Below are 13,009 nucleotides of genomic sequence, written 5' to 3' on the forward strand. Positions count from 1 at the left end.
CCTCAGGTATGCCTGATGCGGCGGGTAGATGGGAACATGTCCCTCGATACTAGAAATTCCTTTTCCTCCAAGCTGGAGATCACCGCTCTCAGGGATTCCATCTTGAATTTGAACCTTTTCAAATAAAGTCTTCAGGTTTAAAATCGGTCTGACCGAGCCATCCGGTTTCGGCACTACAAACAGGCTTGAATAAAACCCTTTTTCCTGTTGTGACACAGAAACTAAGGAAATTACGTTATCTTGACATAATTTTTGTATTGCGTTCAGCACTTTTGCTCTGTCCTGAACAGACGCTAGTAAGGCTGATTTGAAAAAATTGGCATGGGGAAGTTCCTGAAATTCCAATTTGTACCCGTGGGATACTATCTGCAATACCCAAGGATCCAGATCTGAGTGAACCCAGAACTGGCTGAAAGACAGTAGATGTGCCCCCACCTGATCTTACTCCCGCAGGGTAGCCCCAGCATCATGCTGAGGTTTTAGCAGAAGTAGCTGTTGACTTCTGCTCCTGCGAGCCTGATGGTGTTGTCGATTTTTTTTCGACCTGTCCTCGACCTCTTCCTGCGAAGAAGGAGGTACCCTTTGCCTTTTTGGACTTGTTGGGTCGAAAGGATTGCATCGTATGAGAATGAAATCCTTTCCTAGGTGGAGCAGCTGCGGAAGGCAGAAATGCTGACCTGCCTGATGTAGTTGTTGAAATCATGGCATCCAGCTTGTCTCCAAAGAGGGCTTCTCCATTGTAAGGAAGTGCCTCAATATTCTTTTTTGATTCCACATCAGTATTCCGTTGGCGGATTCTCAGCGCCCTGCGGGCTGAAATCGCCATAGCGGAGGATCTTGAACTCAGCAACCCAATATCCTTCATAGCTTCAACTAAGTAACCTGCAGCATCTTTGATATGGCCGAGAGTTAGGACTATTTCATCCCTGTCAACTGTGTCTATGTTAACAAGCAAGTTGTCAGACCATTTTTCCACAGTATTACCTACCCACGCACAAGCAATGGTGGGCCTGAGCACCATTCCGTTAGCCGTATATATGGATTTTAGGGTTGTTTCTAATTTACGGTCAGCTGGATCTTTTAAACAGGCTGAACCAGGGGCAGGCAAAACTATTTTCTTAGACAGCCGAGAAACTGAGGTGTCTATCATTGGGGGTGTCGCCCATTTGTGCCTGTCTTCCTCAGGGAAAGGGTACGCTACACGTATCCTTCTGGGAAGGGTACATTTCTTCTCAGGGTTAGCCCAGGATTCTTCAAAGAACGCATTCTAATCCTTTGAAGGAGGAAAAGTCACAACCTGCTTTTTATTTAATTTAAAATAATCCTTTTCCTCTGGGACCAGTGTTGTTTCAGGAAACTCCAACACTTCCTTTATAGCAACTATCATACATTGTATGCTTTTGGCTAATTTGGGGTCTACCCCTCTCAAATCCCCAGTGTCGACATCGGAGTCGAAATCTGTGTCTGTTTCCCCTTGCATTATCTGGGCCAGAGACCTTTTCTGGGAACTGGATGGGACCCGAGTGGATGATATGGAGGGGTCAGTAAACAGTGCATCCTCCACAGACTGCCTCCAATATTGAGTTGTTGTTCAGATAATTTCTTTGCAAGCATTGACATATTCTTTTGCAACATTCTCACCCACTCCGGCTCCTTCTGAGAGGGAAGGGCCACCACATTACCCTCTTGTGCATCTAAAATGAGTTCTTCCTGGGAAGAAACCTCCCCAATGTCTGACATGTTACACACTTGTACACACACACACACACACACACACACACACGGGAGCTATTGGGGACAGACCCACACCAAAGTCTGTCAGAGAGACACAGAGGGATTTGCCAGTCCACACCCTGCGCCTTATTGTGAATTGTGGAAATATTACCCACTTACAGCGTATATACCAATAATAGGCCCACAGACCTAATTATAATGAACACTCTCTGCCCTTTCTATAACACCCTGTACTTGTATCAGCGTTGTCATGAGGAGAAACAGCGTTCAGGAGCTTCACATTGGAGTTTCTGCAGGAGAAAATGGTACCCAGTGAGTGTTCTGGCAAGTCTGAGGAGAAGCCCCGCCCTTCAGCCTCAGCAATGTAATATTTATACTGGCTGGGGATGGCACATCAGTGGCTGTACCTGTATGTACCCTTTTTGCCAGTGAGAGTAAGGTTTTAAAACACGCCCTCAGAGCGCGCCCCCCCCCCGCACTCTGCACCCTTGTGCTGGGAGACGTGGCGTGCAGCGTGCACGTGTACCTGTATGCCGCCAACGATGACCGGAGGATCCCCTCTCTGCAGGACTCCGGTAATATACTCACCAGCCTTCTGACTTCTGGCTCTGTTAGGGGGTGGCGGCAGTGCTGTGGGAGTGAACGTTGGCCAGGCTTGGGCTGTGTTCAGTACCCTTCAGGAGCTAATGGTGTCCTGTCAGTGGAAGCAGAACCATTAACTAATTGAGAAGTTGGTTCCTACTCCCCCCCCCCCCCCTAAGTCCCATGAAGCAGGGAAGCTGTTGCCAGCAGCTTCCCTTTAAAATAAAAAAACCTAAGAGTCTTTTTCTAGCAAAGCTCTGTAGAGCTCCACTAGTGTGCATCCAGTCTCCTGGGCACATTTTTTAAACTGAGGTCTGGAGGAGGGGCATAGTGGGAGGAGCCAGTTCACACTGTTGAAAAGTCTTAAAGTGCCGAAGGCTCCTGCGGAACCGTCTATACCACATGGTACTAAAATGGACCCAGCATCCTCTAGGACGTAAGAGAAGTATGCCAAGTAATATGCCCAGCAACGAGTCATGTACATGCCCAACAAGACTTCATGGATGTATGACGCAACATGCTTTCACTTTGTGCCCAGTAAGATGCTCTGTTGCATGCAGCAAGTATTGTTCTGCCCAGCAGCATATCATGGGAATGTCCAGCAAGAAGGCAAACATGTGCCCAACAACAGTATAATCAATCAAATCAAAATAAGCAGCAATAATGAAGCGGCCATGAAAAACCGGGGTTTTTCACATTTTTTTTTTACATTTTATCACTGATTTTTTTTTATCGTCCCCAATTAACTCACAAGAAAAGCTGCAGACCATGTATTTTTCGCTGCACTTATCGCTGCAAAAAGTAGTCACTTATCAGGGCTTTGGAAACCAAGCCCCAATAAGTGCCGGTATCGGGAGATAAGCACTAGCTCTTGGGGTTAATTTGATAGCCCCCGGGGGAACCACTTAGCTATGGGGGTCATTCAGACCTGATCGCTAGGCTGCTAAAATTGTAGTCCTGCAATCAGATAGTCGCCGCCCAAGAGGAGTGTATATTTGCCGTGCAAGTGTGCGATCGCATTTGTACGTCGAGCTGCTAAAAAAAAACCTCAGTCGGTGGACAGCTGCAAATCCGTTCGCACCTAACTCACCAGTGAGTGATTTCACAGCCCAGGACTTACTCCTCCAGTGCGATGAGAAGAGGCTGATCAGACCGGAGCGGACGTCACACATCCTCCCTGAAAACGCTTGGACACGCCTTCAAATTCTCTGATACTCCCAGAAAATGGCCAGTTACCACCCACAAACGGCTTCCTCCTGTCAATCAGCATGCAAATGGCTGTGCGATTAGAATTTTCGCACCATCCTGTCGTGTTTGCCGATGCGCATGCACATTGTGGTGCATATGCATGCGCAATAATTACCTGATTGCCCGCTGTGCGAAAACGCACAGCATCGATCAGGTCTGAATCGGACCCTATGTCTCTAACTTTTCAGCTAAAGTAATACACATCAGAAAGTGAGGGTTTAATTAAATTGTGTTTAATCATAGTAATTTAATAGTATTGAAAACATAAAGCATCAAATATGAAAGAAACTTAAAAAGTTACCTTTATTAGAATTAAAAACATTAAGGCCAGGTATATTCCATTTTTTAATTACTATGCAAACATCAAAGATACAATCCACATAACAGTAAATGTACAATTACAATATTGAAAACATGCCTCTAATCAGTGACATTGTACACTTTAATAAATTACAAATAAAATATATGAAAAACGTAAAGCACATTTGACACTTTTTACATTGTACAATTGGTAGTATTTCTCCTGGCACACTGCGTACATCAATGATTGGCACCACCCATAGAAAGCATGCTGCTATGCAATCCTTGGCTGTGAGCAGGAGGTACTCCATGTATGGCAGACTGGTGCATATATAAAGTTTCATCATACACCTAGTTTTACGCTGGTATGTTTAAGTATTTTAATGTATATTGTACTTACATACATACATGTATATAGAAAATACACATAACCTCTATGGGGCCATTATTCACACATTAGAAAGCTGAATGTTGCTGGAAACACTTCTTCCATTCATCCACTGTTTGACAGACACAGGATCTTCTGGTCACGATGCCTGGTTTGGTCATGGCTGCCAAACAACAGATTGCAGGTGTTGGCAACAGCAAAATCAAACTTGATGGCATAGGTATTCAACCTGTGGCCCTCCAGCTTCTATAGAACTACACATCCCAGCATGCCCTTCCTCAGTTTTAGCATGCCTTAATAGCAAAACTGTGGCAGGGCATGCTGGGATGTGTAGTTCCACAGCACCTTGAGGGCCACTGGTTGAAGACCCATGCTTTATGGCGTACTTAATTTTAAACAAAGTTCTGTGAAGGTAAAGTCCTGTTTAACTGTCAATGAGACATGATATACTGTATATGGATATATTTCATTGCCATCTTTTATGTGCACACTGGTCAAACACGATGCAACTGTATATGAGTCTTGGAGCATCTAATTATATGATTACATTTTCTGTACATACAGTCTGAAGTTACTTTATTGCAAAATAAATTAACATACAAAACACATGAATTATATTTAGATGTGAAAAACAGTTTTCCCTGAGCTTTATAAGCCCAAACAGACAAAAGACATTGCTACAGTCTTGTTCCTATTGCATCTAAAAGCTACATTTTGTAAGCATGAAACATGTTTTGATATATGTCAACAATGGGCCTCATTGATTATGTAAACATTTCCATACCTGCCCTCTAGGGCAGTCCTCTTCCCACCTCGTCACATTATTTATTCTCTATCATAAACCACTGCAAATAGACTTTTAATATGGGATTATTTGGAAATAGCACCATGTGTGTTATAGTTTAATATATAATTTATACATATTACCCACCACAAAATAATGTGAGTCTTACCTTACTATAGCACCAAACTGACCAATAGTAGAGTAGGTGGGAAACAAATAGACACTGACATATTGCCTTCTATTTTAGCACCAATTGAAAAAATAATTTACTAAGTATTGAAATCTTTGTGGCTATTTGGCTATTACTAATGCCCCTAGCAGATATACTGTACTGAAGTATTTTGTGTAACAAAGGTATTCCTAACTCAATGAGGCTCATTTGTTAAGCACAGAATATGCTAATTTAGTTATGGACAAATGCAACAATTTGTCTAACAGATCCTAAGAGAATCTTAACAGTGCATGTTTTCCATGTTTCCCATACTCTGCGCCACTGCACAGGTGTATTTATTACTTACTTGAAACATTTTAAACAGTACTAATTGTTTCTCTTATGATTATGTGAGGAGACCTGGAACACATGCACTGTTAGGGATCCATGAGCACAGACGTAACTCCTAAGGCAATGGACCAAGCTGTCAGGGGGGCCACCCACCCATCCTGCCCCCTCAGAACTCTAGAGTGGAGTACGCACTGATGCTGCAGTTGCTGCTGGACTATAGGTGCCACACGTGGCTGAATGCAGCGAGGGACACACATCTTCTTCAGTGAACTGACATGTGGGGTAATCAATGTGCATTTTTTTTCTGTAGGAGCCCATGTTTTTTTTCCCCGCTGTACATTACCGGGGGTAATGATATCGCCCGTGGCTCCGATAAGCTGGCACGAGCCACACCTATCAGGGATTGTGTCATCTGCCAAAGCAACGGGCATCGGATCCTGACTGCTCCGGCTTCTGACTGCTCCCGCTCCTCCAACAGCTCCAGCTCCCCTGTCACATGACACCTGCCTGGGGTTTCACTGAACCTGTTTGTTTTCGCAAATATATATTTTTTTTTTACAGATCTCATTGGATGCAACGTAAAAAAATATCTGTGAATCATTTGGAAAAATCACGAAAAACTCCAGTTTTCCTCTCCCGATGTTTCATCGTATCTAATTGGATACCCCCTAAAGAGTTTTTTTTTGTTCACTGAGAGACAATGGGGTATATTTACTAAGCTCCCGATTTTGACCGAGATGCCGTTTTTTCTTCAAAGTGTCATCTCGGTTAATCTCGGTAATTTACTAAACACTAATCACGGCAGTGATGAGGGCATTCGTAATTTTTTGCAAGTTCAGGTAAAAAATTACGAATGAATACACCATCGGTCAAAACGCGGCTGTTTAAGTATGAATCTCGGTCATTTACTAAGAAGTGCAAAGCCAAAAAAGAACAAACACTGCCGTGAAAAATTACAACTCGTAAAAAAGTGCTAAAAAAAAACAGACCTTTTTTTTTTATTCGTGATTGGATAGGCATGCACGGATCCATGAGATCCGTGCATGTATATCAGTGGGAAGGGGTGGGAAAGTGCTTATTTTTTCAAAAAAAATTGCGTGGGGTCCCCCCTCCTAAGCATAACCAGCCTCGGGCTCTTTGAGCCGATCCTGGTTGCAGAAATATGGTGAAAAAAATGACAGGGGTTCCCCCATATTTAAGCAACCAGCATCGGGCTCTGCGCCTGGTCCTGGTCCCAAAAATACGGGGGGAAAAAAGAGTAGGGGTCCCCCGTATTTTTAAAACCAGCACCGGGCTCCACTAGCTGGACAGATAATGCCACAGCCGGGGGTCACTTTTATACAGCGCCCTGCGGCCGTGGCATCAAAAATCCAACTAGTCACCCCTGGCCGGGGTACCCTGGGGGAGTGGGAACCCCTTCAATCAAGGGGTCCCCCCCCCCCAGCCACCCAAGGGCCAGGGGTGAAGCCCGAGGCTGTCCCCCCCCATCCAATGGGCTGCGGATGGGAGGGCTGATAGCCTTTGTTGTAAAATAAAAGATATTGTTTTTAGTAGCAGTACTACAAGTCCCAGCAAGCCTCCCCCGCATGCTGGTACTTGGAGAACCACAAGTACCAGCATGCGGCGGAAAAACGGGCCCGCTGGTACCTGTAGTACTACCACTAAAAAAATACCCAAAAAAACACAAGACACACACACCGTGAAAGTATAATTTTATTACATACATACACACATACATACATACTTACCTTATGTTCCCACGCAGGTCGGTCCTCTTCTCCAGTAGAATCCAAGGGGTACCTGTTGAATAAATTCTACTCACGAGATCCAGGGGTCCAGGCTCCTCGGCAAATCCAGGGATAATCCACGTACTTGAATAAAACAAAAAAACGGTTGCCCGACCACGAACTGAAAGGTGACCCATGTTTGCACATGGGTCACCTTCCCACGAATGCCAGAAACCCACTTTGCCTTCTGGCTAAGTGGGTTTCTTCAGCCAATCAGGGAGTGCCACGTTGTAGCACCCTCCTGATCGGCTGTGTGCTCTTGTCCTCACTGACAGGCAGCACACGGCAGTGTTACAATGTAGCGCCTATGCGCTACATTGTAACCAATGGTGGGAACTTTCTGCCCTGCGGTTGACCTAAAGTGACGTCACCGCTGAGCAGAAAGTTCCCACCATTGGTTACAATGTAGCGCATAGGCGCAACATTGTAACACTGCCGCGTGCTGCCTGTCAGTGAGGACAGCAGCACACAGCTGATCAGGAGAGTGCTACAACGTGGCACTCCCTGATTGGCTGAAGAAACCCACTTAGCCAGAAGGCAAAGTGGGTTTCTGGCATTCGTGGGAAGGTGACCCATGTGCAAACATGGGTCACCTTTCAGTTCGTGGTCGGGCAACCGTTTTTTTGTTTTATTCAAGTACGTGGATTATCCCTGGATTTGCCGAGGAGCCTGGACCCCTGGATCTCGTGAGTAGAATTTATTCAACAGGTACCCCTTGGATTCTACTGGAGAAGAGGACCGACCTGCGTGGGAACATAAGGTAAGTATGTATGTATGTGTGTATGTATGTAATAAAATTATACTTTCACGGTGTGTGTGTCTTGTGTTTTTTTGGGTATTTTTTTAGTGGTAGTACTACAGGTACCAGCGGGCCCGTTTTTCCGCCGCATGCTGGTACTTGTGGTTCTCCAAGTACCAGCATGCGGGGGAGGCTTGCTGGGACTTGTAGTACTGCTACTAAAAACAATATCTTTTATTTTACAACAAAGGCTATCAGCCCCCCCATCCGCAGCCCATTGGATGGGGGGGGACAGCCTCGGGCTTCACCCCTGGCCCTTGGGTGGCTGGGGGGGGGGGACCCCTTGATTGAAGGGGTCCCCACTCCCCCATGGTACCCCGGCCAGGGGTGACTAGTTGGATTTTTGATGCCACGGCCGCAGGGCACTATATAAAAGTGACCCCCGGCTGTGGCATTATCTGTCCAGCTAGTGGAGCCCGGTGCTGGTTTTAAAAATACGGGGGACCCCTACTCTTTTTGTCCCCCGTATTTTTGGGACCAGGACCAGGCGCAGAGCCCGATGCTGGTTGCTTAAATATGGGGGAACCCCTGTCATTTTTTTCCCATATTTCTGCAACCAGGATCGGCTCAAAGAGCCCGAGGCTGGTTATGCTTAGGAGGGGGGACCCCACGCATTTTTTGGGGGGATTTTACATTGTTTAATTAAAAATAAAAAATAAAAAGAACCCCAGCACGGATCACACAGATCCGGCCGAGATTGATTGTAAAAAAAAACGGCAGTGTTTTGCTAATCACTGCCGTAAAATTAGGAAAAAAAAAACGAATGACATCGACATCGGAAGAAAAGAAAAACACGAATACGACAGCTTAGTAAATCCATCGTAATAAATTCAAAAAGTTGCAGTTTTACACTCTCGATGTCATTCGTGATTGAACTTTGACCTATTTTCGGAAATTACGAATCTTAGTAAATATACCCCAATGTGTATATTTTTACACTGGGGAAATATTTTGTTTTGTTTTTTACTAGGGAACAATGTGAGTTTTTTCTCACTGGGGGACAATGTAATGTGACAATCTGATCACATTACTTTATCATTTGCTCCATAAGCTGTGTTACTTACTGTGCATGCACCGACAGAAATTGGGGAGGAGGACACCACCCTTTATTTCACCTCCTGCCGACTGGTATGAACTTACACCCCTGTCCACGAGGACTACAGTTGGGTAACACTGACCTACCTAGTTCATACATAGTTACATTGTTCTGTCTGACTGTGGCCCAGAAGGAAAAAAAGTAAAATGTAATTTCAAAGTGTAATTGCTGTCAAAACTCCTTTCCTTTTTCCCCTTTCTTTTGGTTTTATTTCGTATGAACATTTGTACATTCAAATTGAGTGATTACATTGGGGGGTATATGCAATTGCGGTCGAATTCCCGAAATTGGCGAAAAACTGGACTTTTTCGCCCCAAAAAAAAAATCGTCAATGCAATTCAGTACTTTCCGTCAAAAAAACGGACTTTCAAAATTCGACTTTTTGAAATTCGACTTTTGTCAAATTCGACTTTTCTGCAATGATACAAGTGCTGCAATTCGACCAAAGTATATTCAATTGAAGTTTGGAAATTCGACAACAGTGCTTTTAGACAGTAAATTCGTCATTTTCAATCCGCCACACTTTGCTGGGTGAAACTAATAAAAAAAATTTAAAACATGTTTTTTTTGGTGTTTTTTTTTATTGATAATAGCATATCTATTTATATTAGAAGGGATTAGGTACTTGGTTTGTCTTTTTTGGAGGCACAAGTATTATTTATATATTTTTAAAAATAATATATATTTTTTTTTTAGATGGAATGGTAAAATTCCGGAAAAAAATGGCGTGAGGTCCCCCCTCCAAAGCATAACCAGCCTGGGGCTCTTTGAGCCGGTCCTGGTTCTAAAAATCCGGGGGGAAATTGACATGGGATCCCCCGTATTTTTAAAACCAGCACCGGGCTCTGCACCTGGTGCTGGTGCAAAAAATACGGGGGACAAAAAGAGTAGGGGTCCCCCGTATTTTATACACCAGCATCGGGCTCCACTAGCTGGACAGATAATGCCACAGCCGGGGGTCACTTTTATACAGCGCCCTGCGGCCGTGGCATTAAATATCCAACTAGTCACCCCTGGCCGGGGTACCCTGGGGGAGTGGGGACCCCTTCAATCAAGGGGTCCCCCCCCCAGCCACCCAAGGGCCAGGGGTGAAGCCCGAGGCTGTGCCCCCCATCCAAGGGCTGTGGATGGGGGGCTGATAGCCTTGAGAAAATGACATGAATATTGTTTTTCCCAGTAGTACCACAAGTCCCAGCAAGCCTCCCCGCAAGCTGGTACTTGGAGAACCACAAGTACCAGCATGCGGGAGAAAAACTGGCCCGCTGGTACCTGTTGTACTACTGGGGAAAAAATACCCAAATAAAAACAGGACACGCACACCGTGACAGTAAAACTTTATTGCACACCTGCCGACACACACACATACTTACCTATGTTGACGCGCCGACTGCCACGTCTCGTCTCCGACGATTCGGGGTACCTGTGAAAAAAAATACACTCACCTGATCCAGTGTCCAGAGATAAATCCACGTACTTGGCAAAAAAAAAAACACGAACACCCGACCAGCGGACTGAAACGGGTCCCATGTTGACACATGAGACCCCTTTCCCTGAATGCAGAGAGACCCCTTCGTGACTGCTGTCACTGAAAGGTCTCTTAAGCCAATCAGCGAGCGCAACGTCCTTGCACTCTGCTGATTGGCTGCACTTCTGAGCTGTCAGACAGTGCCTCGCAAAGCCTCTCCATTATATTCAATGGTGGGAACTTTGCGGCTAGTGGTGGGGTCACCCGCGGTCAGCGGCTGACCGCGGGTGACCCCACCGCTGACGGCAAAGTTCCCACCATTGAAAGTAATGGAGGGAGCTGTGCGATGCGCTGTCTGACCTCAGACGCGCACAGCCAATCAGGTGAGCGCTACGACGTGGCACTTCCTGATTGGCTGAAGGGACCTCAGTGACAGCAGTCACGTGGGGTCCCGGCACATTCAGGGAAAGGGGTCCTGTCAACATGGGACCCATTTCAGTCCGCTGGTCGGGTGTTCGTGTTTTTTTTTTGCCAAGTACGTGGATTTATCTCTGGACACTGGATCAGGTGAGTGTGTCTTTTTTCACGGCTACCCCGGATCGTCGGAAACGAGACGTGGCAGTCGGCGTGTCAACATAGGTAAGTATGTGTGTGTGTCGGCAGGTGTGCAATAAAGTTTTACTGTCACGGTGTGCGTGTCCTGTTTTTATTTGGGTATTTTTTTCCCAGTAGTACTACAGGTACCAGCGGGCCCGTTTTTCTCCCGCATGCTGGTACTTGTGGTTCTCCAAGTACCAGCTTGCGGGGGAGGCTTGCTGGGACTTGTAGTACTACTGGGAAAAACAATATTCTTGACATTTTCACAAGGCTATCAGCCCCCCATCTGCAGCCCTTGGATGGGGGGGACAGCCTCGGGCTTCACCCCTGGCCCTTGGGTGGCTGGGGGGGGATCCCTTGATTGAAGGGGTCCCCACTCCCCCAGGGTACCCCGGCCAGGGGTGACTAGTTGGATATTTAATGCCACGGCCGCAGGGCGCTGTATAAAAGTGACCCCCGGCTGTGGCATTATCTGTCCAGCTAGTGGAGCCCGATGCTGGTGTATAAAATACGGGGGACCCCTACTCTTTTTGTCCCCCGTATTTTTTGCACCAGCACCAGGCGCAGAGCCCGGTACTGGTTTTAAAAATACGGGGGATCCCATGTCAGTTTTTCCCCGCATTTTTAGAACCAGGACCAGTTCGAAGAGCCCGAGGCTGGTTATGCTTTGGAGGGGGGACCCCACGCCATTTTTTTTCGGGTTTTTCCTGTTTTTTCACGTTTTTAAAAAACTGGATCAAAATCCGTCAAATCGGCCGTTTTTCGCCCGCGGGACTGTCGAATCCGTTTTTCATTGAATATGGTGAATTCCGGCACCCACCTGCCGGAATTCACCTGTCGAATTGTGTCGAATTGAAAAACGGGCGAAAAAATTGCAGCGATTCGCCCTGGGACTTCTGTTCTTATTAATGCATGTTCCTGAAGAATTCTCACCAGGCTGCTACAAAACATGCAACCGCAATTTTGTAAAAAAAAATAAAAAATAGCTGGCCATTATTTACTGGGAGCCATCTTAAGCACGTGATAGCCATGTGGTTATAACATAGGTCATATGCATTAATTTGCAAAGCATGACGATCCCCAGATAAAAAAAAAAGTCCTAAGAAAGCTACTGTACAATATAAGTATAAACTTGTGCTATCAAGGGGACTCACAGGCTGAAATAGTAATGCTGCACTATACTGTGAAGTGAGGCCTCATAGGCAGATGTCTGCCTCCGCAGTGGAAGGCCGGCAGTGTATGGGGGCGAGCAATGATATGTGGTAATGGTATGGGTAGACACCCATAATATGTTTTACACAACAACGCTGTTATGGGGGCAGGAACAGAAGCACACTAGCAGCTCATAGACCATGACCTCCTATATTATAATCGTGACTGCAGCTTTGTCTGTACCGAGGTCTGTGATTGCTGCTAGGGCCTGGGAGCACATAACACTGACTACAGTAATCGTAAAAGAGAAAGAAGTCTTGTTTTTTCTTTGTGCTAGACCTTATCTTTAAAAACAAGTACTTCCCTCCTCGTAGTGACTCTGCCCAGTGCTATATTACCATTTATCATTCTACTTTATAGCAGGTGATAAATAAAAACTAAAATTCCAATGATATTGTATCCTTGAGAGATCTGAGTGCTAATTGTGGGATGCAGTTAAGATGCTGACTGTCGGGATCCCAACAGTTGGCATACCGATGCCGGAATCCGGACACTCGTCAAAATGCCGACAGCGG

This window comes from Pseudophryne corroboree, chromosome 4, assembly GCF_028390025.1.
Source record: "Pseudophryne corroboree isolate aPseCor3 chromosome 4, aPseCor3.hap2, whole genome shotgun sequence".
Classification (NCBI taxonomy): domain Eukaryota; kingdom Metazoa; phylum Chordata; class Amphibia; order Anura; family Myobatrachidae; genus Pseudophryne; species Pseudophryne corroboree.